At 38.8% G+C, this 19,808-nt stretch overlaps 2 protein-coding genes across 10 annotated transcripts in view; one reads left to right on the top strand and one right to left on the bottom strand.

Moving 5' to 3' along the window:
• Positions 1-19,808, bottom strand: part of LOC106091731 (sulfotransferase 1 family member D1) — a 236,511-nt gene that overhangs the window by 47,335 nt on the left and 169,368 nt on the right. For 2 of the 9 annotated variants that reach the window (XM_059370427.1, XM_059370431.1), the window contains exon 1: positions 4,916-5,215. The exons of 3 other annotated variants lie outside the window; for them this stretch is intronic. The gene's annotated coding sequence lies outside the window, so the exon portion shown is untranslated. Of the gene's footprint in view, positions 1-4,905; positions 5,219-8,661; positions 8,738-19,808 lie in introns of those variants that run through there. 4 more of the 9 variants (XM_059370428.1, XM_059370432.1, XM_059370429.1 and 1 more) reach the window with 4 other exon arrangements.
• The window catches only part of LOC106091734 (protein lethal(2)essential for life), a 71,945-nt gene that overhangs the window by 4,321 nt on the left and 47,816 nt on the right, over positions 1-19,808 (top strand). The window lies entirely within an intron of this gene.

Genomic DNA, 19,808 nt, shown 5'->3' with positions numbered 1-19,808 from the left:
TATGGGGTTAAGACTTTAGATCGGTCTATATCTAAATCTGAACCGATCTGGGCCAAATTGAAGAGGGATGTCACTGTCCAAAATTTCGGCGAAATTGGACAGATATATCCAAATCTGAACCGATCAAGACCAAATTAAGGAAGGATGTCGATAGGCCTAGCACAACTCTTTGTCCCGAATTTCAGCAAAATCGGTTAATAAATGTGGCTTTTATGGGCCTAGGACCCTAAATCGGCGGATCGATCTATATGGGGGCTATATCAAGATATAGTCCGATATAGCCCATCTTCGAACTTAAAAAAGAATCTGTGCAAAGTTGCAGCTCAATATCTCTATTTTTAAAGACTGTAGCGTAATTTCAACAGAGAGACAGACAGACAGACGGACATGCATGGCTAGATGGTCTTATTTTTACGCTGATCGAGAATGTATATACTTTAGGATCGGAAATGGATATTTCGATGTGTTGCAAACGGAATGATAAAATGAATATACCCCCATCCTTCGGTGGTGGGTATTAAAAGGAAATGGAAAGACGAGAGTGAGAGCGAATTGAGATGTAAATGAGTCAGAATGAAGTTCGGAAATTCTACCAAAGAATTAAACATCAAACCGATGGCTTTGGTGCAGGCACATCCTCCTGCAGAGACAAATAAGGAAATCTGGTAACTGACACAGATAACATGCTGAGCATATGGAAAGAACATTTTACCCAACTGCTTGTGTCCGACGTTGGCGGCGAAGAAGATGCTTCTGAAGCCAAATATGCGGCAGTAACCATGCAATCAGTAGCAACGCGCCAAATAAACGAGCGGTATCGGGAGAGAGGAGAAACGTTTATTCCGCCAAAAGAACAAGGAAATGGATAGTCGTGAGTGAGTGTGAGTGTGAGCGGAGGAGGAGGAGTGTGTACAGGAGTCAGAATAAAGTCCGGAAATTCGCCCAAAGAATCAAACATCAAACCGATGGCTTTGGTACAGGCACATCCTCCTGCAAAAAATAAAATCTGGTAACTTATACAAATAGTGTGCTGAGAATATGGAAAGAACATTTTACCCAGCTGCTAGAGTCCGACGAGGCGGCGAAGAGGATACCACAGAACTAATCCCTGATCTGTTTACCTCCTAGTCAGAAGCAGGTTCAAGTAGCTGTGACCCGACTGAAGAACAACAAGACAGCAGGAGCCCACGAGTTGCCCGCTGAACTATTTAAGACCAGAAAAGAGGCGCTCATAAGGCGTATGCATCAGCTTGTCTGAATGATCTGGCTAGAAGAACGCATACCCGATGATTGGAACTTCAGCATACTATGTCCCGTACACTACAGAGGAATAAGTTTCCTCCCCATCACATACAAGATACTCTCGGGTGTACTTTGTGAAAGATTAAAAACTAAAGTCAATGAGGTCAATGAGTCAATTGTGGCCTATCAATGCGGCTTTAGACCTGGTAAATCCACCATGGACCAGATATTCACACTGCGCCAAATCCTGGAAAATACCCGAGAATGAGAAATCAACACCTACCATCTCTTTGTTAACTACAAAGCCGCTTTCGATAGCCCTATACGTTCAAAGGTATTTCATGCCATGTCTGAGTTTGGACGCTTGCTGATACACGTTCCTCAGTAATAATAGGAAAGATCTCTCGGAACCATTCAATACCAAACGAGGTTTCAGACAAGGAGACAGCTTATCGTGTCATCCTGATATCCTGCTGGAGAAGATTACGCGAGATGCAGATGTGTCGTCGGCAGGATGAATCAGCACGTCGACTCAGTAAAATTGAAACGACAGGTAACGATTAAGAGTTATTGTAGATGATGGTATAGTGAAGTTGGAATTCCGGAGATTAGGTGTTTTTCGCAATTTAAGCGACAGAAACAAGAGTGAAAACGTGAAAGAGAGTAGCAGGATGCAGCAGCACTCCTTGTTCTGATGATATAATGGCGCAGTGACAAATTATTGCCCACTCCATGGAAAATGCCGCGAAATCCGTGCTTGGGTAGCGGAAGCCTCCTCCAAGAAACCCATGGTACGACCAAGAGTGTCGAGATGCTACTGAAGCCAAGAATGCGGCATATAGAGCAACCCTGCAATCAGTAGTAACGCGCCAGATGAAGGAGAGGTATGGGGAGAAAAGGAGAGAGGAGAAACGTCTATTCCGCAGAAAGAAAAATGAAATGGAAATACGTGAGTGTGAGCGAATTGAGATGTACAGGAGTCAGAATGAAGTCCGGAAATTCTACCAAAGAATTAAACATCAAACCGATGGCTTTGGTGCAGGCACATCCTCCTGCAGAGGCAAAGAAAGAAATCTGGTAACTGACATAGATAACATGCTGAGGATATGGAAAGAACATTTCACTCAACTGCTAGTGTCCGACGTTGGCGGCGAAGAGGATACCGCAGAACCAATCATTGATGATGGTATGGAATGTTTACATCCTAGTCAGAATGAGGTCCAAGTAGCAGTGATCCGACCAAAGAACAACAAGGCAACAGAAGCCGATGGCTAGATGGTAATCCGGCTAGAAGAACGCATACCCGATAATTGGAACCTCAGCATACTATGTCCCGTACACAAAAAAGGAGACAAGACGGAATGTGCCAACTACAGAGGAATAAGTCTCCTCCCCCTCGCATTTTAGACCAGGTAAATCCACCCTAGACCAGATATTCACACTGCGCCAAATCCTGGAAAAGACCCGAGAAGGACAAATCAACACCTACCACCTCTTTGTTGACTACAAAGTCGCCTTCGATACTCCTTAACGTTCAAAGGTATTTCAAGCCCTGTCCGAGATTGGTATCCCTGCAAAATTAATAAGACTCTGCAGGATGACACCTGCTGAGACGCGTTCTTCAGTAAGAATAGGAAAGAATCTCTCCGAACCATTTAATACCAAACGAGGTTTCAGACAAGGAGACAGCCTATAGTGTGATCTCTTTAATATCTGCTGGAGAAGATGTGCCCATTTGGTGCATAATTTTGTGGTGGAGCGACCCGCCTAGGAATAGATCCCAAACTTGTATATACAAAGGCAATTTTTGCCCATGAACATTCCACTAAGGAACAGGGGCAAACTTCTCCCATATCAATGAGTGCACTCCGATTCAAGTTTTAAGCTCAATGATAAGGGACCTTCTTTTTATTGCCGAGTCCGAACGGCGTGCCGCAGTGCGACACCTATTCGGACAGAAGTTTTACATGGCAAAGTACCTCACAAACTTTGCCAGCATTGGAAGGGGAAAACAACCGCTGAAAATTTTTCTAATGGCCTCGCCAGGATTCGAACACAGTCGTTCAGCGTCATAAATGGACATGCTAACCTCTGCGCTAAAGTGGCCTCCACTTGTATATAAATTTCATATTTTACTCTCAAGTACCATTCGTTTGAATACCATATTGTCCCGATCGGCCACATGCCGGGATCGGGAAAAAGGATTTCTAACTTTTCAAAAATAATTGGATATAGCTCCAAGCATAGCAATTCTTTCATTTTATCCTTTGTTTGCCTAAAAAGAGATACCGGGAAAAGAACTCAAATGCGACAAATGCGATCAATGGGGGAGAGTATATAAGATTCGGCACGGCCGAACTTAGAACGCTCTTAGTTGTGTTATACACTATGTCACCTCAAATATCAACTTTAAGTTTCACTTTGTGTGGACAGGTGCAATTTGAAATTTCGATTGGAAAGTTTGACATTTTCTAGCATAGTCGTACTCAGAATGTTTTAACAAACGAACACCATTTGTGTTGGTTTACAGTGACTTGAAAAAAAATTGAATGAACTCGTAAACATTTTTGTGCGACCATTTTTCACAATTTTTGCGTGGATCATCACGACAAGGGTGCATCGATGAACTTAAATCGTTGTACTGCAATGCAGCACCATGCTATAGCACAGTGAAAAATGGGCATAATGAATTGACGAAGTTCGTGAGGGTCGTCCAAAAACGGATGTTGTACTGGAGAACATTGATGCCGTGCCTGAATTGGTAATGCAAGATAGTGATGTGACATGCTGTGAGAAAGAGGCATCCTCTGACATTTCTTCCATCAGCAAACATTTGAAATTACATAAACACTTTCCCGTACAAAAGGATTGTTCTCATTGGATTCTGCACAATTTGACATTCACTCACAAAAAGGCTGGTGTCGATTAGTACTTAGTTTATAATATCGTCACAGGTCGTGAATCGTGCATCTTTGCGTATGAGCCCGTCTTCCAATACGGCCAAATCCTACGAAACTTGTTCACTGACTTGATCCATACTGGGGCCCACCGTGACAATTCGAGCTCTCACAAATCCGCTCAAACCAGCTCTTTTTGACCAGAAAAACGTCGAATTTATGGGTCATCAGCAGTACGGCCCTGACTTGGCACCCAATGAATTCTTTTATTCCCGCACATTAAGAAAAAAATGCGGGGTAAACAATTTTTATCATCAGAAGATGCTGTTGAAGCGTTCAATAAACATGTTTTGAAAGAGTCTCAATCGGCATGGAAAAAGTACGGAGCGATGTGGTTTGAACGCATGCAAAAACGTATAAATCTAGTTGGACGCTACTTTGAAACAAATTATACCAAAGTTTGGAAATAAAAATTTGCATTCTCATTATTAGGTCAAAAACTTATATAGCATACCTCGTACAAATAGGCCCCAAAGTTTGTATCATCACTTAAATATTGTGTTGTTGTTAATTGTGTATATTTGGGGTATACATGTAAAGACTGTTTGAGGTCTAATATCATAAATGATTTTTTACAAAATTGGAAGTAATGTAATTAAAGAGAGGAAATGGCGTCCGTAGAAGACGTACATACAAGTTGTAGGAGAAGAAAGCAGCTGTATAAAGTTTGTTCTACTATATTAAAAATAAAGTTCATAAGCCACACCTGTACCTACCTCTGTTGCAGGTTCATGGTATTACAGCACTTGGAGCCAATATTGGTTGCTGGTAGCAGTGAGTGCCATCCCTCCAATAAATTTTATGAAAGAAAATATTAGTGCTCTCTCCCATCTTTATATTTGACGCTCCTGCAGCCGATATTTAAATGGTTCTTTTCTGGTGAACCGCATGATAACATACCCTTGTGCTTAATGAACAATGTTAAACCACGCTCAAATCTGATAGAACGGGACACACAAAAGATATAAATTTAGCTCACTTGTAGATTTTTTTATTTGCGAAAAGTACGGATACTCGTTACTGTATAAACAAACAAAAAATAACTGAATATACGTATTTGACATACATAATTTAGGAATAAGAAAAAGATTGTTAAAAAAAAAACAAGTAAGAGCGTGCTAAGTTCGGCCGGGCCGAATCTTATATACCCTCCACAACGAATCGCATTTGTCGAGTTCTTTGTCGGTATCTCTTTTAAGATAAACCAAGGATAAAAGAAAAGAATTGCTTTGCTAATTGAATTTTGGAGACCACAGTGGAAGTATAGGTGTAAAATTTCAGCCAAATCGAATAAGAATTGGGCCTTTTAGGGGCCCAAGAAGTAAAATAGGGAGTTCGGTTTATAGGCAAGCTGCTTCAGACTAAAGACCTTTTCAGACCATATTTGACACGTATGTTGGAGGTCACGGAAGAAGCCGTTGCACAAAATTTTAGCCAAATCGGATAATAATTAGGCCCTCTTGAGGCTCAAGAAATAAAGATCCCAGATCGGTTTATATGGCGGCTATATCAGGCTATAGACTGATTTGAACCATATTTGTCACAGTTGTTGGAAGTTATAACAAAACACCTCAAATTTCAACCAAATCGAATAGGAATTGCGCCCTCTATCGGGACAAGAAGTGCAGATTCAAGATTGGTTGATATGGCAGCTATATCAGGTTATGGACTGATTTAAAGAATACTTGGCACAGTTGTTGTAAATAATAACAAAACACGTCATGCTAAATTTCAGCCAAATCAAACAAGTATTGCCCTCTAGAGGCTCAAGAAGTCAAGACCCCAGATCCATTTGAATGACAGCTATAACAGTTTGAACCATGATTGGGGCAGTTGTCGGACATCATAACAAAACACCTCATGCGAAATTTCAGCCAAATCGGATGAGAATTGCGTCCTCTAGTGGCTCAAAAAGTCGAGATCCCAGATGGGGTTATATGGCAGCTATACAAAACATGGCCCATTTACAATCCCAACCGGCCTACAGCAATAAGAAGTATTTGTGCAAAATTTCAAGCGGATAGCTTTACTCCTTCGAAAGATAGCGTGCTTTCGACAGACAAACGGACGGACAGACGGACGGACATGGCTAGATCGACATAAATGACGATCAAGAACATATATATTTTATGGGGTCTTAGACGAATACTTCGAGGAGTTACAAACATAATGTCGAAATTAGTATACCCCCATCCTATGGTGGAGGGTATAAAAATACAATAATTGAAATCACGCCTTCGTCTTCGTAAGCAAGTGTATTGTACCTTAGGATGACCCAAAATAAAAGCAATTTACCTATCGGTCAACCAATTTTCGTGTTTTTTCAAGAAATTAGGCAAACATTTAAAGGCCGTATTCACAAAACTGAATGAAGATTTGAAATAGGTTTATTTGACAAATTTCTTTAATACAACTGTCAAATAGCCCTATTTTAAATTTACATTTAGTTTTGTGATATGTCGATTCATTTTTCAATTCGCCGTACAAAAATATAAACTTCAAAATAAATATTTGTGTTTGCTGCGTCCAACAACCTCATTCACTATCAGCTTCACTGGGCTGGGAACTTAGGTCCATTGTTTCGCCCCGAAAGATTCAAAAAGCGCAGAAGAACATTTATGTATTTACGCCAGTACAATTCCAGACATTAGCATGAAGAAGATTGGGAGCCAACATGCATGGCAAATCGGCCAGGCGGTCTGGATAAGTTCCCTCCAATATGTCATTTAAAGCTATAGTAGTCAAGAATGGCGAAAGGACTATTGCATGAAGATAATTTAGGCAGAAAAATAGTTGTTTGTAAAGCCATAATCCTTTACCTACTCTCGGAATTCGTGGCAGTCGCACAATAGTTGCTCAACCGTCTACGACTTCTCCTCATCCCCACCAATTCAAGCTTATGTGCAGCGCAAGGTCAAAGTCCTGGCATTGCAATGGCTTTTCAGGACTTTTAGTCGTGAGAGCTCCATCACATCTAGGAGATGTCCCCTGAACATACCAAGTTACCTAGTATTGATGAATAGTATCAGCTTGATCTTTCGGGGGTTTATGTCAAGCCCATTGCTCAATTTTGGCAGCATACAATATGCCGATGATCACAACGTCATACTCCTAGCCATCAAACTTTAACCACCCTTTTTAAATGACCTGAAAATCCCACAGATATCATAGAGCCGAAAACAAGTACACAACCCCTCCTTGTGGTGATAGAGCTCTAATCACAATCTACCTATTTGAGTCATTTGTTAATTTACGTTAATTATCCCGCCTATCATCACCAGCATTCACTTGGTAGCTATCAACGGCTACAATAACCTAATGAAAACTATTGAAACCAGCCATCTTAGTGGCCTTGTGGGTAAGGCCTCTGGAGATAATTGGATTTTTGAACATTTCAAATATGTGTTTTCTTGCTTGACCCTTCTTTCTTCTTGCTTTGATTGGTCGAAGCAAATTTTCCAAAAATTTAAGTCAGAGCGAATCGAATTTTCTTCGCCCTGCTGATAAATTTTGACATATCAAGTTCCCAAAAAGATGCTTTGTTGTAGCAATTTGCCGATGCGGCCACCTTATTAAATACGCCTTGAGGCTGTAAGTATATGGCATTGAAGTATTTATTTTGTAGAACAAAACCATAATTATAGTACGCTCACATTTTTGGTCCATTAATTAGGTGAAAATTAACTTTGTGCTTAAGAGAAAATTATGACAAAAACAAAGACAAGACTTGGCCAAAGCTAAACATTGTGCCATTAAACCACTAAATGTGATGCAGCAGGATATTCTTTGAGGAAAAGCTGCTAACTTTGTACATTTGGCTATTGTTCTCCTTATGCTTGACCGATGGCTGTGAGAGAGACGAAGCACCGTGTTGCCTCTTCATATATACGTTGGACAAAAATAGTTTAGGTTAACACAGAGCTCTACAATTTTGCAAAGAGGTACATTTGAGTGTAATATAGACAAAAATGTATCGATCTATAGCCTGATATATCTCCCACATAATCCGACGTCTTGATTTGATTTCTTAAGCCTACTAAAGGCGTTCCCTTCAACGTATCATTCTATCCCAGAATTGTGTGGCTGACTTATAAAATTTTGGTTCCACCTACATACCATACATGTATTTAAAAAAACCTTCATATTTCGTTAGCGCATAGATAAATTTCACCATTTTATTTTATGTGGTTGCCAAAAAAAAACTCTAATTAAGAACTGAATGGAATTATCTCACGTCACGAAAATGTATACATTGAATATTTAGGTGAAAGTGTTTGAGTAAACGCAGATGGTTGCCATTGAAAACAAACATTTGGTCTGTTTGTGGTCGAATGGTTATCGATGTCATACTTAATCATAGCAACTTTTTAGGCAAATATTAATTCAAACTTTTAGAAGCCCATTCGCATTATTTCAAACTATAGTGGAGATATTTTGTGCCTACGAGTTGTTTACTACTTACTCTTGAAACAATGTAAGAGCTTCTACAAAATTATAATATCACTGACTTCCGATCGACCTTTATGAGATCTTCTCACTTTGAATGTGGAACACTGAATAATTCAGTCGAACTCAAGCGAGAGCTGTAAAAGCTGAGCTGTTTCACAAAAAACAAGTTGTGTTGAATTTACCCAAGAGCGCATATTTGTATGTGTATGGACATTAGATGTGGTCGAAAAAATCAATGCTGCAAAGACTACAAAATTAGTAGTTACATACAAACAAAAAAGCTAAGCTTCACTTGTCGGAAGGGCAAAGAAGACTGGAATGGACATCCGTTTGGGTAGAAATTTGGCAGGTAAAGTACTCTGATCATTATTATACTATTTTGTTGCTTATGCCCTAAATATGTCCATTGAGATATTTATTTTTTTTTTGCAAAATCACATCTATTACTTATTGTTAAAGGTTGTCTCAAGCGAACAGCTGGTACGAGCCTTCCAAATTTGACTGTATTAGGTTAGATAAGGTCAGGTTGAAAAAGGGAGCGCATATTAATCCACCCCATACCACTATGGACATACGCCTAAGCTAGTGATCGGCTTTTTGAACGCTCTAAAAACTAAAAAGTAACCTCGAAAAAGAAAACTTTAAGTTAGGAATTCCGTGTTACTTACAAAATCCTTAATTGGTCCACATCTGGTGCTGTGTCCCCACCTAAGTACCGGTGTCTGTTGGCCGCGACAATCGGGCAATGACATAGGAAATGCTCCAACGTCGGGGATTGTGGCATCCTCTGAGGAGGCGTTAATCTCCTTCTTACACTGCAAGACTGTTCGTGACCTTACCTTTCTGGTTGTTATTGCCTGTATGGCCATTTTACTGTCCGTAAAGATGTTCACACTCGACGTACCTCTGGTAGCACCACACCACCTCACGCAATCCGTGATCGCCCGGATCTACGCCTCCAGGACCGTATTATGGCCAGACAATCTAAAACGATCTCAGTCCCTGGGTTTCTTAATGTAGACCCCCAGGCCCACTCTATCCGGTAGCTTTGATCCACCCGTGTAACATGATCTTCCAGATGGCTACTTTAGGGTTCCGACAGTTCAAAAAATTTTCGCTGGCAGCAGTGCCTTGCACTCGACCTTAAGTTTCATCTCAGGTATCCGATCGGAAACCTCTTTCCTTTCTTCCTCTTTCCTTTGTGGCATTATGTTCGGAAAATGTAATCGCTGAGATTCAGGCTTGGACGGTCTCCGTTGAGCATTCCTTCACAGACCATCGCTAAATTAGGTTCATAATAGCACAGCTAGCGCCGAGTCCGATAAACTTTCGTAATAAGTTGAAAACTAACTGGCCAAAATTCGGAAGACTACTCAGAAGAAGACTTCGGCACTGATGAAAATGTCAACAGGATTACGACTCGAAAATAGTTGTCCTCTTCGAGAAAGGAAATTAGCCCAAGAAAAACCCTTTATAACAGAGCTCGTCGTAAAAAGATTACATTTATTGGGATGTGTATAACACACGGCTCAAGGAATACACTAAGATTACCAGAGCGGCAAAACGTGCCTCCTGCAAACTGTTCTGCAACTAGGTCGATAACGGTAATGTCGCCTTCGATATGAAAAAGTTGCTCTCAAAAACCCATGTCTAAACTGAAACGTTAGTAGACGAAAGCGAGTGAGACCAAGACAACAGATGACATGTTGAGGCTTTTGATGAAAATCGATTTTCCACGACGGGACTTACGGAGACACTGGAATCTTGGAATAATGATGTTGATCGGAGCTTTATCATAACGGGATTTATGGTGTAGGAATCCTTGAGGAGCTTCAAACCAATTAAGTCAGCCGGACCTCATGGAATATTTCCGGCGTTACTACAGAAGGAGGCAAACTATCCGAAAGCCTGGCAAGAGGCAATTGTGGTATTTATACCTAAGTCCGGCAAGGCAAGTTATGCGACACCAAAGGCCTACAGACCTATAAGCCTTACGTCCTTTCTACTCAAAACCATGGAACATATTGTAGATGCCATGATAAAGAGTAGGACATCCAACGAACTGCTCAAATAGAAACAGCATGCCTATATCAAAGGAATGTCGTAAGGGGTATGGATCCGAACCAGCTATGGAGAAGGGCCGAAAGGGTCTTGAAGATGGCATATGACTGGGCTAGACCAAAGGGTCTCAATGTTAACCCAGAGAAGTCTGAAATATGCCTGTTCACGAGGAAGAGGAGGGTGGGCCAATTTAACACACCATGTTTCCTCACTAAAACGATTTCTATATCTAACAAGGACAAATACTTAGTTGAGATCTTGTGTAGGAAAATTAATTGGAAGTGTCACATTCGGGAGCGTAGGATAGTTCACTGGCTCTACAGGAGCGTAATTAGACCAATACTTACTTATACATCAGTAGTTTGATAGACTGCTATGGAGAAAAGGTACAACATAAGGACCATACAACTGTTTCAGGCAACATGTGGTGTTGGTATAGGTGAAGCGATGAGAACGATGATAACTAGAGCACTGGAGACTATTCCAGATATCCGACTCATTGACATAGCCATTAAATGTGAGGCATCCAATGCAGCAATGAGACTTAAGGCGATGGGAGCAGCTCATACCATTGCGGTATAATATTGTCACATTTAAATCCAATGCCAAATATGCTCCACCGTCTCCCTGTCTCATCGCTGTTGCATCCGACGTTACAACCCTGGGGAAAATACATTATTCAAATTTTTATGACAAATAACGCAGGTCCTCGGCAGAGTACCAGTGTTAACATAAAATAATTGGTAGTTGATATGGTTCAGTCCAGAAACTTTGTTCCGGGTCTTCCAAGGCTCCTGAATTAAGGCAGTATGAATCTTTCCCTTACTTATTTTCTCCATCAGAGCGTGAGTAGCTGTCTCGCTCAGGTGGAGGTTTATCTGAATGAATACATCTTTTGTTTAGGTCTTATAATATTTATTTTTTATACCCTCCACCATAAGATGGGGGGTATACTAATTTCGTCATTCTGATTGTAACTACTCGAAATATTCGTCTGAGACCCCATAAAGTATATATATCTGTGATCGTCGTGAAATTTTATGTCGATCTAGCCATGTCCGTCCGTCTGTCTGTCGAAAGCACGCTAACTTCCGAAGGAGTAAAGCTAGCCGCTTGAAATTTTGCACAAATACTTCTTATTAGCGTAGGTCGGTTGGTATTGTAAATGGACCATATCGGTCCATGTTATGATATAGCTGCCATATAAAACGATCTTGGGTCTTGACTTCTTGAGCCTCTAGAGTGCGCAATTCTTATCCAATTGGAATGAAATTTTGCACGACGTGTTTTGTTATGATATCCAACAATTGTGCCAAGTATGGTTCAAATCGGTTTATAACCTGATATAGCTGCCATATAAACCGATCTTGGGTCTTGACTTCTTGAGCCTCTAGAGTGCGCAATTCTTATCCGATTGGGATGAAATTTTGCACGACGTGTTTTGTTATGATATCCAATAACTGTGCCAAGTATGGTTCAAATCGGTCCATAACCTTATATAGCTGTCGTATAAACCGATCTTGGGTCTTGACTTCTTGAGCTTCTAGAGGGCGCAATTCTTATCCGATTTGGCTGAAATTTCGCAAGACGTTTTTTATTGTTACTTTCAACAACTATGTCAAATAAAGTACAAGTCGGTTCATAACCTGATTTAGCTGCCATATAAACCGATCTGGGATCTTGACTTCTTGAGCCTCTAGAGGTCGCAATTATTATCCGATTTGCCTGAAATTTTGTACTATGGATTCTCTCATGACCTTTAACATACGTGTTTATTATGGTCTGAATCGGTCTATAGTCCGATATAGCTCCCTATATAAATCGATCTCTCTATTTTACTTCTTGTTTTTATCCTTCAATTTTCATACAACTTTTTTATTTTTAGCACATATTTTAGATAAAAACTTCCTTAACATTATTTTCATTTACATAAACGTTTATTCTTTAGATTTACAATATTTATTTTCCAATTTTCATAATTTTTTTTTTTAGCTTATCATTATTTTTTTTTTTTTTTTTTTTTGTTTTTCAACTTTCTCTAACATTTTCTTTTTATTTCCAACAACTTTCTCTAACATTTTCTTTTTCTTTCCAACATTTGTTTTCCTTATTTTTCAGTTTTCACACAATTTTTTATTTTTAGCATATCATTATTTTTCTGGTTCACCTTACACTAGCTTCACTTAAAATTTGTTTTTATTTGTTGTTTATCTTTTTTTCTTATTTTTAGAGTCACTTATGCCTAAAGTGCGGCAGCTGTCCGCATCCTCTTGTTATTATTTTAACGGTATTTATTTGATGTTTTTCTTGGACGTGGACATTTTTATTCGTTGGACTGCTAGTTTTACGGTCTAGACTTATTCTCCCACTGATATTCTGACGAAGGTCCCTACTCGGGCGCCAGTTAAACTTGCTATGTTAATTTTGATTTAAAAAAAAATATGTGTTGTTATCACCCACTGATATTCTGACGAAGGTCCCTACTCGGGCGCCAGTTAAACTTGCTATGTTAATTTTGATTTAAAAAAAATATGTGTTGTTATCACCACGTCTGTACTTTATTAATCAAATTTGGCAACTTAAAATAAATGCTACATGCTACGTTCTTAAACTATTTGACTAGTGCGCTGTTTCATCATTTTATGATTTATGCTGCTGTGTTTCACAATACAAGAAAAACAAAAGATTTATAACAACCCAAATTTAAAAGTTATAAAAATTGTGAAGTAAAATATAAAGCAAAAGAATAAGTAAAAGAGCGCTAAATTCGGCCGGGCCGAATCCTATATGCCCTCCACCATGGATCGCATTTGTCGAGTTCTTTACACGGCATCTCTTCTTAGGCAAAACAAGATATGGTCCGGTTCGGACCACAATTAAATTATATGTTTCAGACCTGTGCAAAATGTCAGCCTATTCGAATGGCACAGTTGTTGGATATCATAGGATAGGAATTGCGCCCTCTAGTGTCTCAAGAAGTCAAGATTCAAGATCGGTTTATATGGCAGTTATATCACGTTATGAACCGATTTGAACCATACTTGCCAAAGTTGGATACCATAACAAAACACGTCGTGAAAATTTTCATTCCGATCGGATAAGTATAGCGCCCTATACAGGCTCATGAAGTCAAGACCCAAGATAGGTTTATATGGCAGCTATATCAGGTTATTGATCGATTTGAATTATACTTGGCAAAGTTGTTGGATATCATAACAAAACACGTCGTGAAAAAATTCATTCCGATCGGATAAGAATTGCGCCCTATAGAGGCTCAAGAAGTCAAGACCCAAGATCGGTTTATATGGCAGCTACATCAAAACATGGACCGATATGGCCCATTTACAATCCCAACCGACCTAGGTTAGGTTAGGTTATGTTTATGTGGTCACAGACGAATATTTCGAGTAGTTACAAACAGAATGACGAAATTAGTACACCCCCAATCTATGGTGGAGGGTATAAAAATGATATCCGATAACTACAAGAAAAATTTCATAAGCCATTTTGATACCCTCCACCATAGATTGGGGGTGTACTGATTTCGTCATTTTGTTTGTTACTCTTCGAAATATTCGTCTAAGACCCCATCAAGTATTTATATTCTTAATCGTCATGTCATTTTTAAGTCGATCTGGTCCAATCCGTCCGTCTGTCTGTCAAAATGCACGCTAACTTTCGAAAGAGTAAAGCTAGGCGCTTGAAATTTTGCACAAAAACTTTTTATTAGTGTAAGTCGGTTGGGATTGTAAATGGGCCATATCGGTCCATGTTTTAATATTGCTACCATATAAACCGATCTTGGATCTTGACTTCTTGACCCACTAGAGGGCGCAATTATTATCCGATTTGGCTGAAATTTTGTACAACGGTTTTTCCTTGACCTCCATTATACTTGTCAAATATGGTCTGAATCGGTTTATAGCCTGGTACAGCTCCGAATCGGACCATAACATAATATAGCGCCAAGCATAGCAATTCTTTTCTTTTATCTTTTGTTTGCCTAAAAAGAAATACAGGGAAAAAACTCGACAAATACGATCCATGGTGGAGAGTATATAAGATTTGGCACGGCCGAACTTAAGGCTCTATTAGACGGCATGTAGTTGTCTTATGACATGCCAAATTTAGCACGTGTAGAGTTGTACATGTCAGGTGATACAAACGAAAGTAACATATGAACAATTTTTTCGATTAGAGCGTGCTCTATTCCTTCTGCCGAAAACATAAAGAAATCAGCTGTTTTTGTTGCGATTTAACCAGCTTTCTCACAACTTTAACAAATTTTACGCATAAAAAAATCAGCTCTTGCTCAAATTTTTAGGTTATGTCATACGAAAATAACATACAGGTGTGATAATTGCGTTGCTAATATTCAATGTATATCGTGTGGTAGATTGTAACAAAGACATCAAACTCCGTCTGCTGAAGGGTATTAACTTTTTTCATTTCTTCTAGATCGTGCAAGCTCTTGTCTCCCAAACAAATATTCTGGTTTTTTTTTTATGATAATCTTAATCTTATTTAAAAATATCAGTGACCTACAGTTCAGAAGATTGTTGGAACTAATTCCAAACAAAGAGTTGACATAAACTGATATATATTGAGTGTGTCTTAAACCATATGCATAACGAATTATGCTGTAAAATGCACAATGTTCATATCCATAAACCAGACCAGAAACCAGGGACGTCTTAGCACGAAGCTTCGAAAATGTCTGCCCGGCAACAACGTTGGCATGATCGGACCAGCCCAAGGACCTGTTAAAGACGACACCAAGGTTCTTCGCACTCCGTACAATGTCAGTCCTCTGATTGTTAATTTATAAGCAAACCATTCTCAGTCGCCCAGTCACAAACACGAAGCAGATCCGCGTTGTGTTTATCTATGCAGTCGTCCATCTCGTTCACGAGGCCACTTTGGAAAACCTGCACGTCATCAGTATACATCAAAATCTGGCCGTGTATCAGCCGAGGAGGTAGGTCGTTTGCATACTGAACCCTGAGGAACTCCCTTAGGTACTAATAAGGGATTAGAAACCATATTCCCCGCATATACAGAATGATGTCAGTCGCTTAGGTGGGACATGACCAATTTCCTTGCCGTCGTCGTGAAATTAAACAAGTAAACGCGTGCTAAGTTCGGCCTGGCTGGATCGCATTAGTCAAGTTCCATTCCCGGTATCTCTTTTTAGGCAAACAAGGGATAAAAGAAAAGAATTGCTATACTTGGAGCTATATCAAGTTATGATCCGTTTCAGACCATAAATGTTGCAGATGATACTATTGGGTTGCCCAAAAAGTAATTGCGGATTTTTTAAAAGAAAGTAAATGCATTTTTAATAAAACTTAGAATGAACTTTAATCAAATATACTGTTTTTAAACTTTTTTTCTAAAGCAAGCTAAAAGTAACAGCTGATAACTGACAGAAGAAAGAATGCAATAACAGAGTCACAAGCTGTGAAAAAATTTGTCAACGCCGACTATATGAAAAATCCGCAATTACTTTTTGGGCAACCAATAAAAGTCATTGTGTAAAATTTCAGTCAATTCGAATAAGTAAAATGGGGAGATCGGTTTACATGGGAGCTGTATCATGCTTTAGACCAATTTAGACAATGTTTGACACGTATGTTAAAAGTCATGGGGGAAGCGTTTGTACAAAATTTCAGCCAAATCGGATAATAATTACGCCCCCAAGAGGCTCAAGAAGCCAAGGTCCCAAGTCTGTTTATATGAAAGCTATATCAAACTTACCACAGTTGTTGGAAGTAATAACGAAACCAGTCATGCCAAATTTTAGCCAAATCGGATAGGAGTTGCCCCCTCTAGAGGCTCAAGAAACCAATACCCTAGATCTGTTTATATGGCAGCTATATAAGGTTATAGACCGATTTAAACCACAGTTGTTGGAAGTCATAACAAAACTCGTCATGCCAAATCGGATAGGAATTGCCCCCTCTGACAGAATATTGATATCAGTCGATAATCTAAATTTGATATATGGATGGGAATGATACTTGCACAGTAATGTAGAATAGTGTGGGTATTAATGCCCATTACTGGTCTACAGTGGGATGAGCACAAGGATAATTATTGGTCCGGTTAACGAAATGTTTCGATTGCCAACCTTTGCCATTAAAGAGTTTTACAACAAGGAATGTTTAACAACAAACGAAAGGCCCTTTTACCGAAGGCGAAGCTGGGTTTACAATAAGAAAAAGTTAGTACCGTTCAATAGTGCTACTTTTATGATTATAGTTTGATATGTTGAAGCGAAACGTTACAGAGTTACAATGAAAAAAAAAAACTTCGTAATAAGAATATTTTGTTTGTCATAACAATGTCCCAAACGTTTTTTTTTTTTTTTTGCAAGAATAACGACTGCGAGTTGGAAATTTCTTCCATTTGTGAGAGCTTTTTTGAGCGAATTTTAAGGACTCTATACACTTCCTTTGACTTTGGTACAATATTCGTTACCATTAATGTGAATAAAATAATACCAACAAGTATTGGCAAATTACTATTTTTTTTTTATCAGTGCGTAGACAGAAAAACGGATTTAACCTAAATAAACCACATCAATAGCAATATCGAAGATATTTTGCCTTGCAAACCATTTGCATATCCAAAATTTCAAATATCTTCTCCAATTTCTCACGCCTAATAATTGCAAATTATTGCAAATTTTGCCCATGAACATTCCACAGGGGCAAACTTCTCACATATCAATGAGTGCAGTCCGATTCAAGTTTAAGCTCAATGATGAGGTTCCTCCTTTTTATAGCCGAGTCCGAACGGCGTGCCGCAGTGCGACACCTCTTTGGAGAGAAGTTTTACATGGCATAGTACCTCACAAATGTTGCCAGCATTAGGAAGAGAAAACCATCGCTGAAAACTTTTTCTGATGGTCTCGCCAGGATTTGAACCCAGGCGTTCAGCGTCATAGGCGGACATGCTAAACTCTGCGCTACGGTGGCCTCCTTAAGCCTAGTGCAAAAATTAAATCCCCTTACATGACAGCTATTTTAACCTTAGATTCCTAGATTATGTGCTTGCTGGCCCAATAATTCCTCTCTTGAATCTCTCCTATTAGAGAGAAATTGTGAGTATTTGAGCGTGTAGACCAGTGAAGTGCAAACACACTCACACTATTACATATTACTGTGTACATTACAAAAAATAATCCCCAGCTCACCCATGGGCTTGCACATAATTGCTATAGTGTGCTCACCAGTTGTAAAAACACATTCTCACACATAACTTTTTTTCTTTTTTTTTTTTGACTGCCAAACAGCATGTCGAGTTCGATAGAATGCGAATGGAAAACTCTGAAAGTGACAATTTTTGAAGTTTTGTCTTAGGTACAAAACACAACACAAAAAATTTTTGTAAGGTATATACATTGTTTGGTAATATTTGGTATATCCATCCCAAAGTAGTTATTTCAATGTGCGAAAACAACAACTCCTTGAGTAATTTTTTGTTTTATTTATATCATAACGAATAGAGCAGACCATAATACAAAACAATAATGGAGTTGGGCGAAAATGGAATGCTTTGAATATAATTGTGCATCATAAAATCGAAATGAACACCAAAAGAGTTTGAATTGCCAACTGAGATCTAGTTATGATTGCACAATCTAATTTAAAACTAAAAAGAATATACACAAAAATAAACCTGACATTAAATTAATTTATAAATAAAGAAAAACTAGATGAAGGATGAATAACATGCAGGGACGTAGGCAGCGGGGGGAGGCGAAAGAATATTTTTAAAAATAATTTCTCCAAGACATAATTCAATTTAAATTTTCCCTCAACTCTAGTTTTATAATTTTGATTAAAATTTTACTTGTAGAAAAAATATTATTTGAAAATTATATTTTGCATGTTAGTCTGAAAAACTTTACTACTACTATTACTATTTCCAATGAACATTTCAGTAAAGAACAGGGGATACTTTTGGTATATCAATGGTATATCAATTGATATCAATTGGTATATCAATCAATTTGGTATATCAATCAATTTTGATTAAAATTTTACTTGTAGAAAAAATATTATTTGAAAATTATATATTGCATGTTAGTCTGAAAATCTTTACTACTACTATTACTATTTCCAATGAACATTTCAGTAAAGAACAGGGGATACTTTTGGTATATCAATTAGTGGAGTCCGATTAAAGTTAAGCTCTATGATAAGGGTCCTTCTTTTTTATGCCGAGTCTGAACGGAGTGACGCACAGCGACACCACTTGGAAGAGAAGTTTTAATATAGCAGGATACCTTACAAATTTAGCCACCATTAGTAAGGCGATAACAACCTCTAAATATTTTTCTCATGTTCACACCGGGCTTTGAACCCAGGCGTTCTGCGTCACAGCCTGGCATGCTAATCTCTGCTCCACGGTAGCCTGCAAAACTTTTGATATAATAAATATGATAGATTTCTATACACTCCGCCATAGGATGGGTCTATACTAATTTCATCACTCCGTTAGAAACACGGAGTGATGGACGCAATTCCGATTTAAATTTCAAATCGGAATTGCGCCCTCTAAGGGCGTCTGAAACCTCGTTTGGTATTAAATGGTTCGGAGAGGTTCTTTCCTATTCTTACTGAGGAACGGGTATCAGCAAGTGTCATCCTGCAGAGTCTTATTAATTTTGCAGGGATACCAAACTCAGACATGGCTTGAAATACCTTTGAACGTAAAGGAGTATCGAAGGCGGCTTTGTAGTCAACAAAGAGGTGGTAAGTGTTGATTTGTCCTTCTCGGGTCTTTTCCAGGATTTGGCGCAGTGTGAATATCTGGTCTAGGGTGGATTTACCTGGTCTAAAGCCGCATTGATAGGGCCCAATTATCTCATTGACTTTAGGTTTTAATCTTTCACACAGTACGCTCGAGAGTATCTTGTATGCTATGGGGAGGAGACTTATTCCTCTGTAGTTGGCACATTCCGTCTTGTCTCTTTTCTTGTGTACGGGACATACAGGGTGGCTGATGAAAGCCGCTACCAAAAAAAAATGTAATAACTTTTTTTCTATTTAATAATAATAATTTAATAATTAATTTAATTAATTAATTAAT

Source organism: Stomoxys calcitrans, chromosome 5 (assembly GCF_963082655.1).
Source record: "Stomoxys calcitrans chromosome 5, idStoCalc2.1, whole genome shotgun sequence".
Classification (NCBI taxonomy): Eukaryota; Metazoa; Arthropoda; class Insecta; order Diptera; family Muscidae; genus Stomoxys; species Stomoxys calcitrans.
The sequence above is the reverse complement of the archived record's forward strand: the minus strand, read 5'-3'. Positions and strand labels throughout refer to the sequence as shown.